This window comes from Pseudophryne corroboree, chromosome 5, assembly GCF_028390025.1.
Source record: "Pseudophryne corroboree isolate aPseCor3 chromosome 5, aPseCor3.hap2, whole genome shotgun sequence".
In the NCBI taxonomy this organism is placed as follows: Eukaryota; Metazoa; Chordata; class Amphibia; order Anura; family Myobatrachidae; genus Pseudophryne; species Pseudophryne corroboree.
Window position 1 is genome coordinate 452620012 of NC_086448.1, and position 22037 is coordinate 452642048.

Consider the following 22037-nt stretch of genomic DNA (forward strand, 5'->3'; position numbering starts at 1 on the left):
AGACTCCGGCACAATGTTGGAGTCTACAGTGCTGTACAGAGGAGGAGGCCGACCCGCAGGTGCACACAGGCCCCCTCCTCTGTTGAAATGCCCCTGCTTGTATATACTGGCTATACACACAGCTCAGCCAATTTACAGCAGAGTCCCAGCCGCGGCAACCTTTATACAATCTCGTGAGAATTTGATGCTGGGAGGATGACATTTTGCCCCATTGTGGAATCCAGGCCTGGAGGGAAACCCCGGGTAGACTCGGACCCTGTAAGTTTGGAGCAGTTCGTGTTCCAGGTAATCCGAACTGCTCATCTCTAGTTAAAAGAAAACTCAGGAAGCTCAAAAATATACAGCTTAAAATATTGAAGGACATAGGCCCCTATGTATCAGCATGTTTTTGCGTTAAAAAAGTAGATACATTTTTATTTTTGATACTTTTCGCATTTTTTAAGTATCGTCTGTATGTATGTAAGTCTTTCAATTTTATTTATCGTTTTTTTTTCTCGCTAAATCTACTTTTCGCATTATTTTTTCGAACTTTTCCAACCTCTACTGAAAATGAATGTGAACCTTATGTATCATTGTATTATCATGAACATTGTCTGAAACTTTTCATATCTTTTTTTCGCCAGCTTTTACTGGCGAGTTATGCAATAGGCCATGATTGTTTTTGTAGTTCCACCTCTAAATTTACTTTTTTTACAAAAAGAATATGCTAAAAATATCTACTCTCCTTTTATCTAAATTATACTTATATATATATATATATATATATATATATTGAACTAAACTAAAAATGTACTAATATTTTCTGTATGTTGTTTGCTTGAGACTTGTATTATCTACATATAAAAATGCTCTCATGTATATATATATATATATATATATACAAGGCGAAAGGCGATGAAGCAATCAGCGGCACTCAGGGTCTTATGTAAAAATCAAGTGTATTAAATTCACTCCATTGACAAAGGGACTTGTGTGTCCCGAAACGTTGGAATTTATGGAGTGAATTTAATACACTTGATTTTTACATAAGACCCTGAGTGCCGCTGATTGCTTCATCGCCTTTCGCCTTATCCATTTATGCCAGAGGGCACCAGGGCACACCATTTTACCCATTGTGGGAGTGCCGGTCCATGCTACAACTATATATATATATATATAATATACAGTATGTGTGTGTGTGTGTTTTGTTTGTGAGACTCATAATAGTTCTGTTGGGAGTAAACAGCACACACTACTAAGGGCCAGTTGAATTTCATCTTAGTAACATGTTAGTCATTAGAGCAACCAATCAATTTGACTTTGTAAAAGTTCCCATCCCTTTCAGGTTTCTAATAAGTGTACCATAGTAAACTAAATATTCTGCTGTAGGTCAGGTATGTGCTGAACGCCACCAAGGAACTCACTGTGCATGTCCAGCTCCGAAACAGAGCATTATTTAGAAATGCGATAAAAAATGTAATAAAACTACCAAAAAGTAGAGCGATAATTATCGCATTTTTGTGCTTTTATCGCAATCAAATTTTCGATAGAAAAAATGATACATACTTCAAAATAAAATCGAAATAGTCACGAAAAACACAATAAGTGACGAAAAAAATGTTGAAACTTATCAAAGTTTTGCTACGTAGGCCCCATAATCTGACTGCTGTTTCATCAGGTTGAAACTGTTATTAGAGCTGAAGAAAACAAACATACTGCTGTCCTTGAGCTGAATATGAAGTGAATGTGGTGATATATATTCAGCTTATATAGCATGATGTAACATGACTCCAATTACAATGAAATATGAAAAATGGACAAAGGCAGACTTTCTTATCTGAAACATGAGTCTATTTCTATTAGTGTTGCCCTTCAATGCAGCATTTCCTCTGTAATATTCTGGTCCCATAGCTCAGGCTGTGCACTGTTCTGACCTTCTCACAGTGCTGCAACGGCTCTGAGAGGTTTACCTAATGAAAACTAGTCAAGTTCCTCTATGACGGGGCCTCATTCACTTACAGATTTAACAAGGTTTTTGTTTTACTAAAACTATATTGTGGAACCTGAGCATTTATCAATTATCCATGATATATTTGTTCATCACATTCGAGTTAAAACACTTAAAACTTAAATTTTATATACAGTACTACTTACTGTATTTGAGATAACTTGGTATATACATACTGTAAGTGTCATGATGTCCTGTTTAGTACTGCAGTTGGAGTATTACATTGTTCAGATAATGGGATTATTGATGCAGAATGGGGAAGTGCCAGGTAGTAGGTCTGAAAATGCCCCCCCCCCCCCCCCCTGCCGGTTTTCTGGGAGTGCCAAGCTAGTGTCTGGGGCTACCAATGCAGTTTAACTGGCCTTGGCTACGGATTTGAGACAGCCTTCTCAGTAACCTTAGGGTCACTCAGATGGGCGATGTTCACATAAGTGATCCAGTGCCTGCACTTTGAGCCACAGCTGCGGATCACAGAAGCTGGAAGTAGGCATCTATTTGTGCAGCGCTGCTGCTGGTGATGCGAGCTATCGGAGGGGCAAGTATTCAAGAAATAGGTGCCGGGTGTGCGGTATGGGCACCGCACACTTTGCACCTATTATAGATACGCCACTGGAAATATCACAGGCAAGTACATAGTGAGGTAGATACAGTAAGGTGGTTGTAAACCTTTTAACTTTTTACTCATCTCTACATGCAGGTATTCAGTTGAATGTACCATCATGTTAGCCATTGATTTTAATAAGTAAATAGATGTTAGCAGTTCAAGGAAATCAAATCACTTACACAGACCTAGTTTTCCCCATCATCATCATCATCATCATCCCTCCATCTACTGTATGATGCAGAAACATTGCATTATTTTCCTGCGTGATACTTTATATTTTATATTTATTTTGCTTTTCAGCCTTAACCTGCCTGCTGTCTGACATGACTCTGAATTACTTTTCCTGTCTGTAGTGTGGCCTGGTTTCTTGGACTACTTATTTGCCTGAGGCACTGCACTTATCTGACAAAGACCTGTCTTCTTGTCTACTCCTCCTGTTTCGCTGACTCCTTTTAGTGTTGCCATCCTGCCAAATTACTAGAGTTTATCCACCTATGTAACAAATGGTGAAAAATACCACAATACAATAATAAGAAAAATAATTAGCTTAGATGTGTCACTAATTATTGTAATGATTTGTTGCATATTAATTGATTTGGATGTTTCTATCTCTAAACTTTTAAGATTCCCTCTACTGTCTTATTCAAGACTTCTGTTTTTGTCTTTACTATTGGTATGATTATTATTTGTCATCTATAAATCACAGATATCTTAAACACCATTGTAGATTCAGGGGATTATGATACAACTAAATGACATGATACAATCACATAAAACAGAAGGTAACAGAAGGCCCTGCCCAAAGGAGCTTACAGTCTACAGTATGTCATTGTGTAATATTGTACGGTGCTGCATAATATGTCATATTTTGTTTAAATATAGGATAATATAATAGTAATCATCATCATCATTATCAGACTAATAATCAAAGTAGCAGAATAAAAATTGTTGCTGTTGATTGGGAAACATATTCATTGATAGAGGCACTTTCATCATTAATATCTCTGAACAATTAGTGCTTGCAGGTACTGTACATTGCTAGTGCACTGGGCAGCTGATGACTACAGACAGGGTGTGGTATGCGTGACCAGTGGTCAGGAGACCGCCAGTCAGCATACCGACGCCGGGTCAGCGGAATCCTTGCAGGGGGTGGCAAGTGCAGCAAGCCCCTTGCGGGCTCGCTGCGCTTACCATGCTGCGGGCTCGGTGGCGATCTACAGTCGCCATGGGTTCTATTTCTACTCTATGGGTGTCGTGGACACCCACGAGTGGGAATAGTCCCTGTTGGTCAGCATGCTGACCAAAAGTTGGCTCTAGACTATTGAGGGTGACTGTGATGCGATGCAGGGGTCTTGAACGGTCATTTACTGACCGAGGTCGACGGCCCGATAAGTGACCATTTTATCTACTCTCTTGTTATTTACAATAAGATGATGGGACTTTGCAAGTATAATCATTGTCAAAATGGATGCATTTGATTCTAATTGATACTGATGCTGAGCCACCACTCTCTGAGACTCTTTTCACAAGGTACCCAGTTTGGGTGAAAATAAACTTTTATGTGTTTTTCTATATTTATGAGTGCCCTTTTTTACAGAACTTTGTCTTTTCTGGACCTTTTTGGAACAGCTTCAACTGTTCATTGTCTGCTGGATTAGTGTGCAAATGTCTCAACTAAGGAATATATATATATATATATATATATATATATATATATATATATATATATATATATGGAAAACGAGACAGCAGCAGTCATAGACTTGATTCAAAAATTCTGTGTGTTAGTGTTACATAATGTACAAGCACCAAACTTTCAGGGCCCGCAGGCCCTTCTGTCAAGGTGAATTCTCTGAACGGTGCTGTCTCATTTTCCATGTATGAGAATTCAACTGAGGGAGAATCCGTTCGCCTGGCCAAATATGAGCTGCACTTTATGGCAGCCGGATCTCGTTTAAAAGTGTTCACTACTCAATAGGGTAACAAACACTTTTGAGTGACTCCAAGTGCGAATCGGCCAGGCAAAACGGTGCGAGAAGTGCTGGCATTGTAGCAATGCCTTCAAATGAATACACCCCTAACGTGTTTAAACACATTCAAATAAATGAAAAGCCTTATACTATATAATAGTATAAGGAAGTGTATGTTATCTCATTTCATCAAAGTCTGTGAAAAAACTGATCTGATTGCAATAGTTTTCAATCACTTATAAATGAGATTAAAGTAGGTTAAGTGTAGTTAATCCCATAATTCACTCAGTCCCCCAGAAATATGTCTTGAAAGGAAATATCTTGTGGAATGTACATGATAAACATCCCAGTATTATGATGACTTAAGAGATTTAATTATACCCTCCTAAGAGTAATGGAAATGATTTTAATAAACAAAACTAAGACAAGGATATGTGTGCCACTTTATCAATACGTTCAATCATATGTCTCCTAAAACAAAAGAACATCATTGTAAGTATCTACCTTTAGACAACACAAGGGACTAAAACTTAATATTTAATATATACTGTAGCACAAGTACCACTTTTCTATATGCAGCAGGTACAGTCATACAGAAGTCTTTTTAACTGCTAATATGTCTGCAGTCCTTTTATTTTTCTTCACCACTAACAGAACATTGCATCTGAAGGCAGTGTAAAAATTAGCTATAGATACTAACATTATAGCATGCAGTTTACTGGGAAGAACAAGAAAACACTGTGTGATGCTGAAAGATAGACATTTTGGAATATCACAGCAATCTTTTGTTCAAAGATGCTGTTCCGTAACTTTAAAACAGAACTATGATCTCTCACCGAGCAATAATTAAAAAAACGCTGTCAGGGCTCTATTTATTATCATTTACAGCCATCCCCTAAAAAGAAAGAGTCCTTAGCACCACAATTAGCTGCAAACAGGAATCTTTATTCTCCCACATGTACCATTGGCAAGTCGCTGGGACACCAGCCAGGGGCGCTGACAGTGTGGCAGACCCTTGTAATCTGAGGGAGGGTGTGGCCAATGTAGGAAGGAGTGACCAGCATCGTCCTTTAAAAATATAAAAGTAAAATTTTGCGTCGGCACATGCTGGACAGGAGGGGTGAGGCAGTGGGACCCAGGTAATGACCCCTTCAACAGGCCCAGGTAAAGAGTAACATAGAAACATAGAAACATAGGATTTGATGGCAGATAAGAACCACTTGGCCCATCTAGTCTGCCCCTTTTTTTTATCGTTTAGGTAATGTCAACCCTTTTTGAAACCTTAATTCTTTGCAAGGATATTCATATGCCTATCCCAAGCATGTTTAAATTGCTCTACAGTCTTAGCCTCTACCACCTCTGATGGGAGGCTATACCACTTATCCACTACCCTTTCTGTGAAGTAATTTTTCCTTAAATTTCCCCTGCACCTGCCTCCCTCCAGTTTCAGTGCATGGCATTGAGTTCTAATACTTCTCTACCTTTGAAGAATGTTTCCCTCCTGTACTTTGTTAAAATCCGTGATATATTTGAAAGTTTCTATCTTGTCCCCCTTTTCCCTTCTCTTCTGCAAACTATACATTTTAAGATCTTTTAGCCTTTCCGGGTAAGTTTTGTGATGTAGGCCATGCACCATTTTAGTTGCCCATCTTTGTACACTTTCTAATGTATTTATATCCTTCTGGAGATATGGTCTCCAGAACTGGACACAGTATTCAAGATGAGGCCGTACCAATGACCTATACAGTGGCCTTATTACTTCTTTTTTCCTGCTACTGATTCCTCTCGCTATGCAACCATGCAACTGACTTGACTTTCTCATTGATTTGTTGCATTGCTTTCCTGCCTTTAACTACTTGCCTGGCATTGTCGCATCAGATGCGACCATGCCTGCAAGTGCTCTATCTGACCTGGTCGCACAGGATGTGACCAGTCAGACAGAAAGTGTTAGCAATGGCAAGGAAGATAAACTTCCCTCCGCTGCTGCTATCAGAGGGAACGGAAGGTCCCTCTGTCTCCCTGTACTCTCCCCCACTGATTGCCATGCTGCCGATCACTGCTGATAGGTCAGCACATCAGGACCCTCCCCTCCAGCGGCTTCAGACAATGGCAGCCACTGGGGAGTGTAAATTAACCCTCCCAAGCCAACCCCAGACCCTCCCCCCGTATACCTGGAGGCTGTCCCGACTTTCAAAATGTAAACCGCAATGGTCGCGAAGTTCCCAATGTTCCGATGGTCACGATGTTCCCAATCAATGTTTCGATGTTTGAAACAAAATATTTAATATATATATATTTTTTTTTTTTACTAAAATCATTTGGGATAGGGTTAAATTCATGTTCTTCACCTAATTCACTCATAAAAAACCCGACAATTTTGGAGCGGTTTTTGGCGAAATAAATCGGCAGTTAAGTGGTTAAGTCACTTGAAATAGTGACTCCTAAATCCCATTCCTCCTCAGTAGTTTCCATTATAATACCCTTGATACTATATTTAGCCTTTGGGTTTTTGAGACCCAAGTGCATGATTTTGCATTTTTTTAGCATTACACTGTAGTTGCCACGTTCTTGACCATTTCTCAAGCCTAGCTAGGTCATCAATCATTTGTTTTACCCCTCCCGGTGTGTCTACCCTATTACAAATATTTGTATCATCTGCAAAAAGGCATACTTTACCTTCAATACCATTTGCAATGTCACCAACAAAGATATTAAAGAGAAATGGTCCAAGTACAGATCCCTGGAGGACTCCGCTGGTAACATTTCCCTCCATATACTTCACTCCATTTACTACAACTGTCTGTTTCCTATCCTGCAACCAGGTTCTTATCCTTTTAAATGTTTTATAATCCACCCCCACGCTTTCAAGTTTATTTAGCAGTCTGCGATGTGGGACAGTGGCAAATGCCTTACTAAAGTCTAGATATGCTACATCTACAGCCCCCCCGTTGATCTATTATTTTCATCACAGAGTCAAAAAAGTCAGTAAGGGGGCGTGGCCTAGCTGGCATCAGGGAAGGTTGGGTTCCTGTGTAGCTCTGGCTGGCAAGATCTAATATACTAATTCCTACCCTGAACCTGAGGGCCCATCGGCAGGAATATCAACCCCTCAACCTGCTACACCACCCTGCACCCGGAGGTCAAAGCTGCGGAATCGGGGGGGCCCTGTGGTGCTCCCTGCGGATTGCGGCCTACCTCCGTCTCAGAAGCCAGGGCCTCGATTTTAGAGCAGACCCGGCGACTCATCGGACCCGGTACAGCGGCTCTACAGACTTCCTCCCCCACCTGAGTGGCACCCCCTGGCACCTAGCAGCCTGCCTACCGAGCGCTGGCCCTCGCGGGAGACCGAGAAACGGGCGGCCTGCGGGAGGTGGAGGCAAGGCCGCGTGTGGCTGGCGGCCGGCGGCCATCTTGCGGTTGGCGCCGCCCGGACCCCGAACCAGGCCTCACTGACTCCTAGATCCACCAGGCGCCTATTTTCTAGCCCCCGCCTTACAGATCCCCCCACATGCAAGATCTCCTACCTCGCTGATGAGGACTGACGGACGGGGGACCTCCGGAGGTACCAGGCCTCACTAACAAGCTGCGGCCATCTTGCGACTGGCACAGTACCCTCTGACAAGCGGCGGCCATCTTGCGATTGGCACAGTCCTTGCTTCATGGCTGGTGAAAGCTGTGACTCCGGCTCCCTCTTGTGGCGACTTCTAGATTAGACAACCTGCAGCCATTATACAGCTAATCCAACTGTTTTACCTATTCTCATATCTCCTGTTCGGTGGCTGGAGAGGAACCATTATACTGCGCCTTACAACAACAGGTGTGATACTTTATCGGCCCGACCGCAACCTGCCGCGCCCGAAAATTACAGACTCATTACGGTGGATGCCTGGCTCCCGCTACCTCACCCTGAGCCTTTTGACATATACATCACGCCGCTGCGGGACTCTGCGGTGCCACACTCTGACGCCTCTACAACGTTGCTGCCGGCAACCCTGATCCGCAACATCCTGACATGCCTGCTATCTTCATAGCAATGTAACTTTCCAGTACCCTCCCAACGCTGATGTGACCCTCACTACATCACTCACTGCGCCCTACATTGCTTCTACTCTACATACTTAATTCTAGCGACCTCATATGGAAAAGTTCCTGGTATCCACCCCAATGTCCTCGACTGGTCCTATTTTAGGCGCACGCGAAGACACGTCCCGCAGAAATTCATCTGACTCCGATTGCTCCACCACCCGATCTCGGTCCCAAAGAAAACGTACTGGCGCTTCAACTACCAAACAGCCTAAAATGAAACCCACTGACATCGCTGCGGTTCTTGGACCTCTACTAGACGAAAAACTGGCGGGCATCAAAGAAGCCATTGATTCCACCTTAGCCCAGCTGACTCACCACAGTAACCATTTAGATGAAGTCGAGCAGAGGGTCTCAACATTGGAAGACGATCTACAAACCGCACAGTCTACCATAAAGACCCAAACCACAGAAATCAAAGGTCTCACTGAAAAACTCGATGACTTGGAGAATCGGAGCCGTCGAAACAACCTGCGGGTGGTGGGCATCCCAGAATCGGTGAGAGGCCACGCACTGCTAGACCTTCTATCCAACTGGCTACCCGACAAATTAGGTATGGATCTTCAGGGCTCACCATTGGCCATTGAAAGGGCACACAGGATTGGCCCTGAACGCAGAGAATCTGCGGGACGCCCTAGACCTGTTATCCTACGGATCTTAAATTACGCGGATAAAGCTAAGCTCTTGGACCACTACCGACAGTCAGTGAACCTCCTCTATAAGGGAGAAAGGTTGCTCATCTTCCAGGACTTCTCCACTCATGTCGCCAACAAGCGCAGAGAGTTCGCTCCGATATGCAAGCGACTGTTTGAAGAAAACGTCAAGTTCTCATTGTTATACCCTGCCCGTCTTCGGGTCTTTGTCAATGGAAAACCGTGCTTTTTTGACGATCCGATGGCGGCAAAGACCCATTTTGCACACCCTGACACTTGACTGTCCACCCTTACTTAAAGCTTGCCTATTTTCACAACTGCTTTCATCTGTAGGTCACACAGTGTTTGGGATATGATCAAGGCATGCTATTCACGCATGCTGGAGGTTTTGCCTCCCATTGTTTCCTATCTGTTAGTTTGATATTTTTGTATGTTTGTATGTCTGTTTGTCTTGCCTGCTGGGATAATGTGTCTCGATCCTCCATAGGTTGGCCCCTCCTTGCTCACTGGGACGGGGGGGGGGCACCGTTTTACCTGTACAATTTTGATATCCTGTTCTCCATCTACGGGGATAGGATAGCATGGCTGATCACGCTGTTTCCCAGACCTCAACCCCGGTGACAACCCTACTTCTAGACTTTAATATAGTTTCTTGGAATGTGGAGGGTCTAAATAGCCCCATTAAGCGCAAGAAGGTAGTTACTCATCTCTCTCGCTTGTCCCCTCAAGTAGTGTTCCTACAAGAAACACACTGGGAGCATAACTCCCCTATGTCATTAAGAGCCCCTTGGAATGGGGAATGCGTGTCTGCTCCTTACACCAATAAAACCAGAGGTGTGGCCATCCTCTTTCATAAGAATCTTCAATTCTCCATTCTTAAAAAGTATATCGACCCTGAGGGCAGATTTATATTTTTAGATGTCTCAATCGACAATGTAATATATACCTTTCTAAACGTATATGCACCTACTGGATCTAACAATCTCTTTTTTGCAGATATTCTTCAAAGAGTTTTATCCTGGGGTGGCCAAAACTTAATCCTAGGGGGAGACTTCAACACGGTCGTTGATCCATCCATGGATAGGTCGGGGGTAAGTACCAAAAGACCCGGGCCCTCCTCTAATCTGCTTTCCTCGTTTTGCTCTCAACTCACCCTATTAGACCCCTGGCGTCTGCATAACCCCCTTCAACGAGATTATTCTTTCTATTCCCACCCACACTCTACTCACTCTCGCATTGACTATCTATTTTTATCCAAACACCTCTTTTCTAAAGTTACCCACACCTCAATTAAAGATATCATTATTTCGGACCACGCCCCCATTACCCTGTCCCTACATCTGTCTCTACCTCAGAACATATCTAAATGTTGGAGATTCCCGGCATATCTCACACACTCAGAGGACTTCTTATTACATCTTAAACACACCTGGCAGAATTATACTACTGACAACCTAGATCAAGAATCTAACACTCCACTTTTTTGGGGAGCCTCTAAAGCAGTCCTCCGTGGCCATATCATCTCCTACGTCAATTCTAAGCGCAAGAAATTTAACATAAAATTACAGGAACTTAGTGCGGCTCTCACACTTGCATATCGCACATACAAACAAAGCGATAGCCCTACCCACAAGGAGGCGTACCTCATGGCAAAACAAATCTATGATACCTTTCTCACCGAACAGGCCCAAATCAGCTACGACTACGGCAGGAACAGGTTTCATAGGTGGGGGAATAAATCCGGTAAGCTCCTGGCCAACTTGGTTCGGGGGCCCCGAAATAAAACATGGGTTGACTCGTTGCACAGCTCTGGAAGTGTTCTTTCTGATCCCACTGACATCTGCTCGGCTTTTATGCGTTTCTATAAGTCCCTATATACTGCCGACGTTGATAATGCAACTGATGGTCTACTGTTCCTAGATGAGGCGCAGTTACCGAAGCTGGACTTAGAGGAGAGGGAAGCGTTGGATACACCCATAACTGAGGAGGAGGTGCGGGCCACCATTAAGTCCCTCCCCAATGGAAAGAGCCCTGGCCCTGACGGTTTCAGCGCTGAATTTTACAAGGTGCTAGCTGCCGACATACTCCCCATATTAACACGATTATATAACCATATACTAACAACAGGGGAGACTCCCCTTCGTTTTAATGAAGCCAAACTCATAGTGCTAGCAAAACCTGGTAAAGATCCTACTCAGGTTGGATCATACCGCCCCATCTCACTCCTTAATCAAGATTTTAAAATCTTGACTAAAATCATGGCTAACAGGTTGCAAGCATACTTACCCCATCTCATCTCACCTGCACAGATGGGATTTGTCAAAGGTAGACAATCCACACGAGGAGTGCGGGCGGCCCTAACTGTGATATCTTACACCCGCCTCAACCAGGCCAAAAATAACATCATTATAAATTTAGACGCAGAAAAGGCATTTGATAAAATTGCCTGGCCTCACCTATCTCGAGTGCTCGCCCACCAGGGGTTTGGCACAGTGTTTTGCAACCTGGTACAGACATTATATACCAACCCAGTGGCGCAGGTCTTAGTAAATAATGTGACATCTTCATTCTTCACGTTGGGAAGAGGCACTAGGCAAGGATGCCCCCTATCTCCCCTCCTTTTTGATTTGGCACTGGAACCCCTTATACGCCATATTCTGTCACACAAGAACTACAAGGGCATTGCTGTGGGAACACAGGAATTAAGGGCGGTGGCATTCGCAGATGACCTCCTCCTTTTTATGTCAGATCCTCACCGTACAATCCCGCAGCTAATTGCCATGACTGATCGCTTCTCCTCTTTCGCAGGGTTTACCATCAATTATAGTAAGTCAGAGGCGTTGGCCATATATGGACAGGCGAAACTGGGTTGGGGGACCACCTTTCCCTTTAAATGGGCGAATACACATATTACCTTTCTAGGCGTTGCACTCCCTGCTCAACCATGCCACCTATATAGGCTTAATATCACTCCAGTCCTACATAAGATTAGAACCGAACTTGGCCTCTGGCAATCCCTCCCCCTTAATATGCTAGGGAGATGTAACTTATTTAAGATGGCCAGCTTCCCAAAGCTCCTCTATGTTTTACAGATGACCCCCCTATTATTATCTAAACCAGACCTATCCTCTCTGAACGCTTCTATCTCCAAATACATCTGGGCTGGTAAACGCCCAAGAATTAGCATGAAAAAATTAACCCAGACGGTACCTAGAGGTGGAATCAATTTACCTGATATTAAACAATACAATCTTGCGTGCCTCCTACGCATTGCTATGGATTGGCTTGGAAACAATAATTATTACACAGATTCTAGACTAGATTCTCAACTATGTGCTCCCTTATCCCTCAGTTATCTTTTACATGCCAAGCCCTCCAAATTAGCCTTACATATTACTACTAATTTACTACTACTCCCCATAATGCAGGCGTGGAAAATGGCAAGGAAATCTCTCAAACTTCAATATTTATACTCACTTTCACTGCCCCTTATCGGCAACTTAGAGTTTCAGGAGGGGGGAGCTTTACAACCTTTCACCACCTGGCACTCTCTTGGCGTCCGCAACCTGCGCAACCTGCTTAACTCCTCCCGCGCCCCGCTGTCTTTCGTGGAGGCGCGAGAGAAATACGGTCTACTTCCTCACCACGAGTTTGCCTACTTCCAAGCAATACACTATCTTAAAACTGTACTATCTAAACTGACAGGGATCGACTTTCTTAACTCTCTAGACACACTAATCCAGTCGACCTGCTACTCCATATCAACCATTTACTCACGTATCCGTCTTGAACTTATCCCAGACACAGACCTTCCGGAGCTGTCCCAATGGTCCTCCCACATCCCAACGGTCACCCCTGAATCCCTCTTAAATCACTTTCAGTTGACCTTGAAGCTTATTCCTGCAAGCTCTTACCAAGAAATGGCCTATAAAATGCTCCATAGGGCATACATTTCACCTAAACGCCGATCACTGATGGGCATCTCAGAAGATAGTAAATGCACCAAATGCCTAATGGAGGGGGCCGACCTCTTCCATTGCTTCTGGGAATGCGCTCTGGTGTCACAGTTTTGGCATGAGGTACATCACTACAGAACTACGTCCTTAGGCATATCCTTTAGTTGCACTACCTCCTGGGCGCTGTTCGGATGTCTGACTGATCAACCTGACATCCCCAGGGCTAACAAAAAACTGCTTATGATACTATCAGCAGCTGGCAGGAAGGCAATCCTACAACAGTGGATTCACAACATACCTCCTAATATTTCGATGGTGACCTCTAGACTATTTTTTCTATTCACCATGGACTGGCTGGAGACCACTATCCATAAGGAGAGGCTCACCCCTGCTTTGTTTCAATGTTGGAACACTTACATTTTGACACTCCCCCTACATACTAAACAAGCCATAGACAAATGCTTTCAATCCACCTCATGGTACCTCCTCCACGCTATAGACCACCCTAACCCCTTAAACATCTGACTTATCCTTTCTCTTCTTCTCTGGACCCTTCTCCACTCCCTTCTATATTCAACCGTATACCGGGCTGCTTGGAAATATAGACCCCCGATTTGGGAAGATTGTGCTGTGGATGGATCGAAGACCCGTGTCCCGTAGTAGGCATTACATGTTGGTTTATTTTCTTATGTTTAGGTACTTTATACAAGTTTAGGGATTTCTTTTTTTTTTTAGATACCCTGTTTTTACTAGTGGAGAATCGATTTCTGATACATTTTGTTCCATTTATAATCTGCTCCGCTTTGGTAATTAAAACACGCTATAAATTCCCTGATATCACTAGTTCTACACATGTTCCCTTTCTTGGAAGGGTATAAAAGTTATTATAAGAGGAAAAGTTTGAAAATATGCTTGGATCTCTACCTGGGATTATATGAGACTGAATAATATATGACTCCTTGTCTCCTGCTAGGAGGATTTTGCATGATGTATTTTATGTTATACATTGTTAACCATATACTATATTTCATGTCTCGAAATGCTGCTTATTTACCCTGTACGATGTGAGATTGCAATAAAAATAGTTTGGAAAAAAAAAAAAAAAGTCAGTAAGATTTGTTTGGCATGATCTCCCACCAGTAAATCCATGCTGTTTTGGATCCTGTAAGTTGTTTAAGATAGTCCACAACTCTTTCTTTTAATAGGTTTTACATTACTTTACCTACTACTGACATAAGGCTTACTGGTCTGTAGTTACTTGCTTCTTCCTTGCTTCTACTTTTGTACAGTGGAACTACATTCGCTCTTTTCCAGTCCTCTGGAATGGCACCTGTATTTAGTGACCAGTTAAATAATTCTGTTAATGGTGCCACCAGTACATCTTTTAGCTTCTTTTAGTATCCTTGAGTGTATCCCATCTGGCCCCATTGATTTATCCACTTTTAGTTTAAAAAGTTCTGTTAGGACCTTCTCCTCTGTAAATGTAGTTTCATCTACCTTATTTTTATAAATGTCCTTGCAACTTAACTGTGGTCCCTTCCCTTCTCCTTCTGTAGTAAATACTGAGCAAAAATAATTATTTAGGTTATCTGCTATTGCCTTGTCTCCCTCCACCAAATTCTCACTCTCTGTCTTAAGTCTTATTATTCCTCCATTTGATTTTCTCCTTTCATTTATATACTTAAAAAAAGTGTTGCCCCCTTTATCTACTAACTGGGCCATTTTGTCCTCAGCTCTGCCTTTGCACAACTGATCACTTTCTTAGCATCCTTCCGTCTGTCAAGATACACCTCTTTGTCATTATTTTGAGTCTCTGTATTTCCTAAAAGCCATCTTTTTTGCTTTCACACTAGTTGATACTTCTTTTGTGAACCACACTGGCTTCCTTTTCCTAGTGATTTTCCTAACCCTTTTGATACAAAGGTCTGTTGCCTTTAGTATTGCACTTTTCAGTTTTTCCCACCTCTCCTGCACTCCTTTCAAGTTCCTCCAGTCCGCCAATGAATCACTTAAACATCTCCCCATTTTTGCAAAGTCAGCATTTCTAAAATCCAACACCTTTGTTTTTGTGAGACAGGAGTTGGATCCTGTCTTTATACTAAACCATACTGCCTGATGATCACTGGATCCCAGGTTCTCACCCACATGTCTGATATCCTGTCACCATTTATAAGAATTAAATCTAATATTAAGTGTTTGTGAGTGGTCTCCCTCACCAATTGCTTGAGAGATGCTCCCTGTAAGGAATTTAGAAATTTGCCACTTGTACCTGAACTTGCAAAAGACCCCTCCCAATTTACATCAGGTAAATGAAAGTCTCCCATGATTATGACTTCTCCCTTTAAAGCCATTTTAGTGATGTCCAACAATAGATTCCTGTCCAAATCCTGCCCCTGGCCTGTGGTCTATAGATCACCCCAATGCAAATAATGTCCTTCTCCCTCCCCCAATTCTAGGCTCCATTTACCACTGGCGTATTTATAATGGGTGCAGTGTGTGCGAGGCAGGGTCCAAGGGGCTTACACCGCTCACCCTGCACCTGTTATTTTTTTAATACTTACCCTCCGGAGTCCTACGTTGCAGCAGCAGTGCTGCAGAAATGACTGGGTAAAAAGCGTGCACAATTTTCCCAGTGTTTAGCGTTGTGCCATTTTCCTAGAGATCTGCGCATGTGCTGTAGACTCTGGGACAGTGCTAGAGTCAACAGAGCCTGCACACGGGCCTCATCCTCTCTAGAAATGCCCCTGCCACTTACGTCAGCGCATGTGCAAGCTAGAGCCTCCAACTTCTATTTCACCTCCAGGCAACTTGTATGAACTTACGCACCTGCATGTTACCATGGTACATATAGCAAATGATAGACTTACTGTACATTCAAATAAGTGGAACTATGAATATTAGTGTGTATTTGAAAAATGTCCTGCACATCATAAGCACAGCCCTATAGCTAATGAAATTCTTCTTCTTGATAATATTTACGAGGTATAGCTATAACACAATCAATAGTGCATAGAAAATGTATTAAAAAACAGGTAATTCTGTATATTTCACATTTCCAAAACATATGTGGAAGAGAGAGCCCACCAGCAAAACACAAGATTAGAGAGAAAATAAAGGAAGTGCCATTTCCACCTAAAGATGTATCAAACTCAAATGAAATATACAATTTATTAAAATACAATATATAACACTTTAAAAATTATTAAAATAAAATACAATCCTATGTATACTGTACTTATGAAATTATGTCAATCATAATCCTCATTGATAGTTATAATAATCATAAGTGCATACAGTACCCAGGCCAGTGTTTAGGTGAGGCAGTTGGTATACTCCTAAAATCGCCCTAGTGGGTCTGCTGGTGGCAGCTACCGTATGTGGCCCACGCTGCATGAGAACACCCCCACAGGTAAATGTTCAGATGACACTCTTTGTTATACTGTGCTGATGTCTGTTTATCAGCTGAATCCTGTATAGCAGTGGTGTAGCACTGGCCCCTGCCGACCCCACTGTGATTTGGGGGCACAAGCACTGATGCTCTCGCCAGTGCTTATGCAGATTACATGTGTTCTAGAAAACTGCATCTTCTGCCAAGAAACTACTGACCATGAACATGAAACCCCTGGCAACTAGCATGAAACCCATGGCAACGAGCATGGAACCCAGAGCATGAAACTCCTGGCAATGAGCATGAAACCCCCAGCAATGAGCATGAGACCACTGACCACAAGCAGGTACTTTAAAAGTAATTAGAAGCCTTACTGTGGAGCATAATTTGTAAGGGGCATTATGGTGTGTGGGGCATATTGTGTAATGGGCATTATGGTGTGTGGCATATTGTGTAATGGAAATTATGGTGTGTGGTAAAATGTGTACGGTGCATTATGATGTGTGGCATATTGTGTGATGGGCATTACAGTTGTGTCATAATGTGTTATGGGCATTAAAGAGTTTGGCATATAGTGTCATGGGCATTATGGTATGTGGCATACTGTGTAATGACCATTACGGTGTGTGGCATAATGTGTAATGGGCATTATGGTGTGTGGCATAATGCGTAAGGGGCAATACTATAAGGAGGATACATGACATACAATGAAAGGGGCATGAATCAAAAATGTAGTTTTGCCCTTGGTGGCCAATGTCTAGGTGTGCAGTTTGCAAAACTGGGGTATAAGGTAGTCTTTTCCTGCAAGACCACATCCCTTGCAGTGAGGCCACGCCCTTGCAGTAACGCCACCCCCCTTTTTGAATTCTTTATTTTTTATATGTTTATGGGGGGGGGGTGCGGGTGCATTTTTAACTGTTAACACTGGGAGTCAAATTGCCTAGAAAAGGCCCTGTTTGTTTTACCAAAATGCCATTGGGGCGAGAGGGGTGTCAGAAACATTTTTGGCAGGGGGAGCAAAATTTATAGTTACTCCACTGCTGTACAGGCTTAATAGAGCAGGTGCCGGCTGTAAGATGTGCCTCTCATGGACTTAAGGTACATTATACATGATGGTCTGGTCCCCAAATGGAGGAGTTGCAGTGTGATAATAGGGGGAGCAAACTGGCCCACACTTCTCCAATAAAGAGACAAACAGCAGCACAGTTGAGCTGGCTCGGCATGGCAGTTCAAGCACACAGCCGTCACTTTTACTGCCACTCAGGATCTGTGACTTGGATCTGATAATAGACTTCCCAGAGTTGCTGTACTCCAGTGGTGGGTAGCTAAACGCACCAAATTTCTCCAGTGGGGGTATATTTACTAAACTGTGGGTTTTTAGAAGTGGAGATGCTGCCCATAACAACCAATCAGATTTTACTTATCATTTATCTAGCACCTTCTAGAAGATAATACTAGGATCTGATTGGTTGCTATGGTCAATATCTGCACTTCTAAGTACCTGCACTTTAGTAAATATAATCCCTAGTGTGTGGGGGAGCAGAAGCAATAATAATAATAATAATAATCAGGTGTTAACTCAGTCCTGCGATGTGCAGCTGTGCATTAAAGGAAGAGCCAGCTAAAAACATGGGATGAACATATAAAAATACATCAAAATCAAAACAAAGAAAAGTCATAAACAATGTCAATTCTCAATGACCCATGCAGTCTATTAAAAAAGAATCCTAAAGCATAGGGAGGTGGGGACTATTGAATGGTATACAGTAAGAATGTAGACAGTCAGAATGTCAACACCAGAATGTTGACAGGTTCTTAATGTCAACAGTAAGAATATCTACACAAGAATATCGACAAGGTTCTGAATGTCGACAGTCTGAATGTCTACATGGACATAAAGGTGACAAGAAAAATGTCAATAGTCACAAAAGACGACATGGTTAAATTGTCAACATGTTCATGATGTTAACATTTAATATGCAACACGAGAAAGTCAACAATACATTTTTGTGTTAAATTTAGGGTTAGGTTTAGGGTTAGTGTTAGGGTTAAGTTTAAGGATAGGTTTAAGGTTAGGCTAAAATATGCAAAAATTGATGTTAACATTATGATGCCGACGTATTAAATGTTGACATAATGAACATGTGGACATTTAACCATGTTGACATTTGTGAATGTCGACACATTGCTTGTTGACCTGATGTTCATATCGACATTCTGACTATCAACATTCAAAACCTGTTGGCATTCTAGTATAACCATTCTGTGTGTTGATTTTGTCATAATACAGCCCATGTGGACAGCCATTAATAAACCTTGTTATTCCAAGTAGAGACAAGTTTCCACCAGTTTTGATGTATCTGTTTGCAACTTTCAATGAGTTCAATGTGGGGAAGGTAATATGAAGTATGGTGTCACAATAGTTGTCGTGGCTGTCTCAAATCTTTGGGATCGATTCTTAGATATTTGGAGTTTAAATGTTCTCCCTGTGATTTGGTGAGCTTCTTCATGGTTCTCCAGTTTCCTACTACAGTCCAAAGAGCTTAATTGGTTTATGAAAAAAACCCTGCTTTGTATATATTTGGATATCTGGATCTACACCCTCAATACTCTCATTCCTAGAGGGTTAAGTGAAAGTATTGATATGTCAGCGTTTCTTTAGGTTCGGTAGCATACTAGTGTTTCCAGCTTCATATGCAGTAGCATAGGGGAGGTACCCCCATCTTAGTTTGCTCGATAGGGATCCATGTATATCCTATAATGTGTGCATAAATAAGGTTTATTACTATGGGCTGGATAGTGCCTATAAGCTTTTTAGGGGCGTCACTATTGAATATACACTTATGTGTTGATATTCATTTTATAATTTTATAGTATTGAACTCGTCCAACAAAATATAATATTTTAGGTACTCCATTCTTATAAACAATTAATGCATCTGTATGCATGTTATACATTTTCCACAAAATGTATGTATTAAGTACACTAGTTTAGGATACTTTCAAATAGAGATTACCTTTAGTATATCAAATTTACCTCCTCTGTCTTAATATTGACACATTCTATTACTGTGGGTAAATATTCTCCAGTATAATCACTCTTGTCAGTCTACAGCCACCACACTGGATATGTCCAATCTCATCATTGTATTGGAAGCTAAGCAGTGTTGGGCCTGGTTAGTACTTGGATGGGAGACCACCTGGGAATACAAGGTGCTGTGCACCTCTAAACATTACAGGGGGTGCCACTATTTAGTACAAATTTATTAATAGACATCCATTTCACAGTATATCATATTATCCTACTTTATACAATACCATAGGTATTTCCTCTATATAATCAATGTATTTTTACTGTCCATAAAAAATATATATAAATTACATGCGAATAGTACCCCCAAACAGAGACCCATTTTAGTTTATTAAATTAATCTTTTCTGCTTCAGTGTGATTAATATCTGATACATGCTATTGTTGTAGTCAAAAATTCTTTAATAATAGTTTTATTTTGTCAACAACTCTAAATAATATAGGGAGCACCATTACCCCTTTTACGCTTTGATATTCACGTCATAATACAATACCACTCTACCCTACAATATACGTTATTATAGGTATTCCTTCTATACAATTAATCAGTGCATTTTTATGCATGTTATTTACTGCCCATAAAATACGTATACTAAATTATTATGGATGAGGACATCTGTGATAGAGATCCATTGTTTATCTAATTAATCTCCTCTGCTAGAGAGTGTCTAATATCTGATATTCTCCAGTATCATCACTCTTGTCAATCTACAGCCACACCACACTAGACATGCCCAATCTAATTTGATCTTGGAAGCTAAGCAGTGTTGGGCCTGGTTAGTACTTGGATGGGAGACCACCTGGGAATACAAGGTGCTGTGCGCCTCTAAACACCACAGGGGGTGCCACTATCTAGGTCTTATTTTTTATATTTTATTTTTTCATTATATATTTTTTATTTATTTATTTTATAATGCTTATGTTTTCATTTCTTTAATAATATACACAGATATTAGTAAGGTACACATTTATATTGCATTTAGTACCTTTAGGCACATTTTCACTAATGTTGAAATGGTAATCTGTCTCCTACATACCCATTGGAGGGACAAGCTGTCATTTCACACACTATAACCCACTAGTTCAGTATTCACCGAAATGCATTATGGGTACTCACTCTAATTAGGTGTTTTTTGTCTCTAGTCTTAATATTTTAGGAGTAAAAAGTAATAGGGAAGTTTTTATAAGGTTAGTACTCATTTTCTAGAGCACCACTATTATTAAATTAATGATAAGAACTTATTTGTGGTTTCCAGGGCACCAATCACGGTAGTCAGTTTAAATGATGTCACTAATTTCCCTTATATTACGGTGTTGTCCTGGATCAGTGTTTCATTACGCAGAGACCAGGCTATCACTGCTGATCCACTAAGGGTGAGGTACACTGGTTACTATTATGATATTGAGATTTAAGTATTGAGCACCATTTATAATAAGGACACATTTAACATTTGATTTGTTTATATGAGACTTTTTATGAAGAGGATAATAACTTGTATCATGTCAGCAAGGATTACAACTTAATAATGTTGGTAAAAATATTGTTAAAATAATGTTGGGAATATAGCCGGAAATGAATATTATAACATAATATAGGGTATAAGCAATTTTTACTAATTGTTTCTATTGGTGTTTTCTTTCCTTATAAACTGTAAAATCTCAGATTTGTAATACATAATATGATAGTAATTTATAGAGGTTTAAGTATCCATCTGTGGTGCCTAGGGAGGCCATGTGGAGACACAAACCAATAACTTTGCAATTCGGCTTAATTATTCATTCAGAATGGACATCTATAAATATCCTGATTAAGCCCTTCTAAATATAATAAAAATTAAATATAATACATATTTTATACTCATTTATTCCATGTAAAACTCTTTTGGAATACTCTATTGGTATATTTATTTATTTATTTATTTATTTATCCTTTAAGATAAATTACCAGGTTCTCACCTAAGTGAATTCTTGCTACACCTGAGTGTCTAGATTTCACTTTCAAGTTGTTAACCCATGAGGTATGTGCTTCAAATTGTTGATTATTTCCTGTTAAACTAGAATCTGTACTGATACATTATATAATATATATTCTTATGATTGGCGGATATCTTTCAAATAGAAAGCCCCTCTGATACTGAGGGGTTTTTATATCGCTGTGTCGGGTATCCATATCCGCTTATTTTTTATAATACTTACCATACAGTTAAGGTATGTTCCATGTAATTATGATGTATCCGAATGTACTTTTTTGGTCTTGTTCAATCATGCTTTGTCATGCATGTCATTGCTCTGTATGCAATATGTTTT

The 22037-nt window shown here is 41.1% G+C and overlaps 1 protein-coding gene and 2 pseudogenes across 1 annotated transcript in view; 2 read left to right on the forward strand and 1 right to left on the reverse strand.

Moving 5' to 3' along the window:
* GABBR2 (gamma-aminobutyric acid type B receptor subunit 2) overlaps positions 1-22037 on the reverse strand; it is a 1221295-nt gene that overhangs the window by 958036 nt on the left and 241222 nt on the right. The gene's annotated exons all lie outside the window — the stretch shown is intronic.
* Positions 19748-19865, forward strand: LOC134930343 (5S ribosomal RNA; annotated as a pseudogene).
* LOC134931577 (5S ribosomal RNA) lies at positions 20437-20555 on the forward strand (annotated as a pseudogene).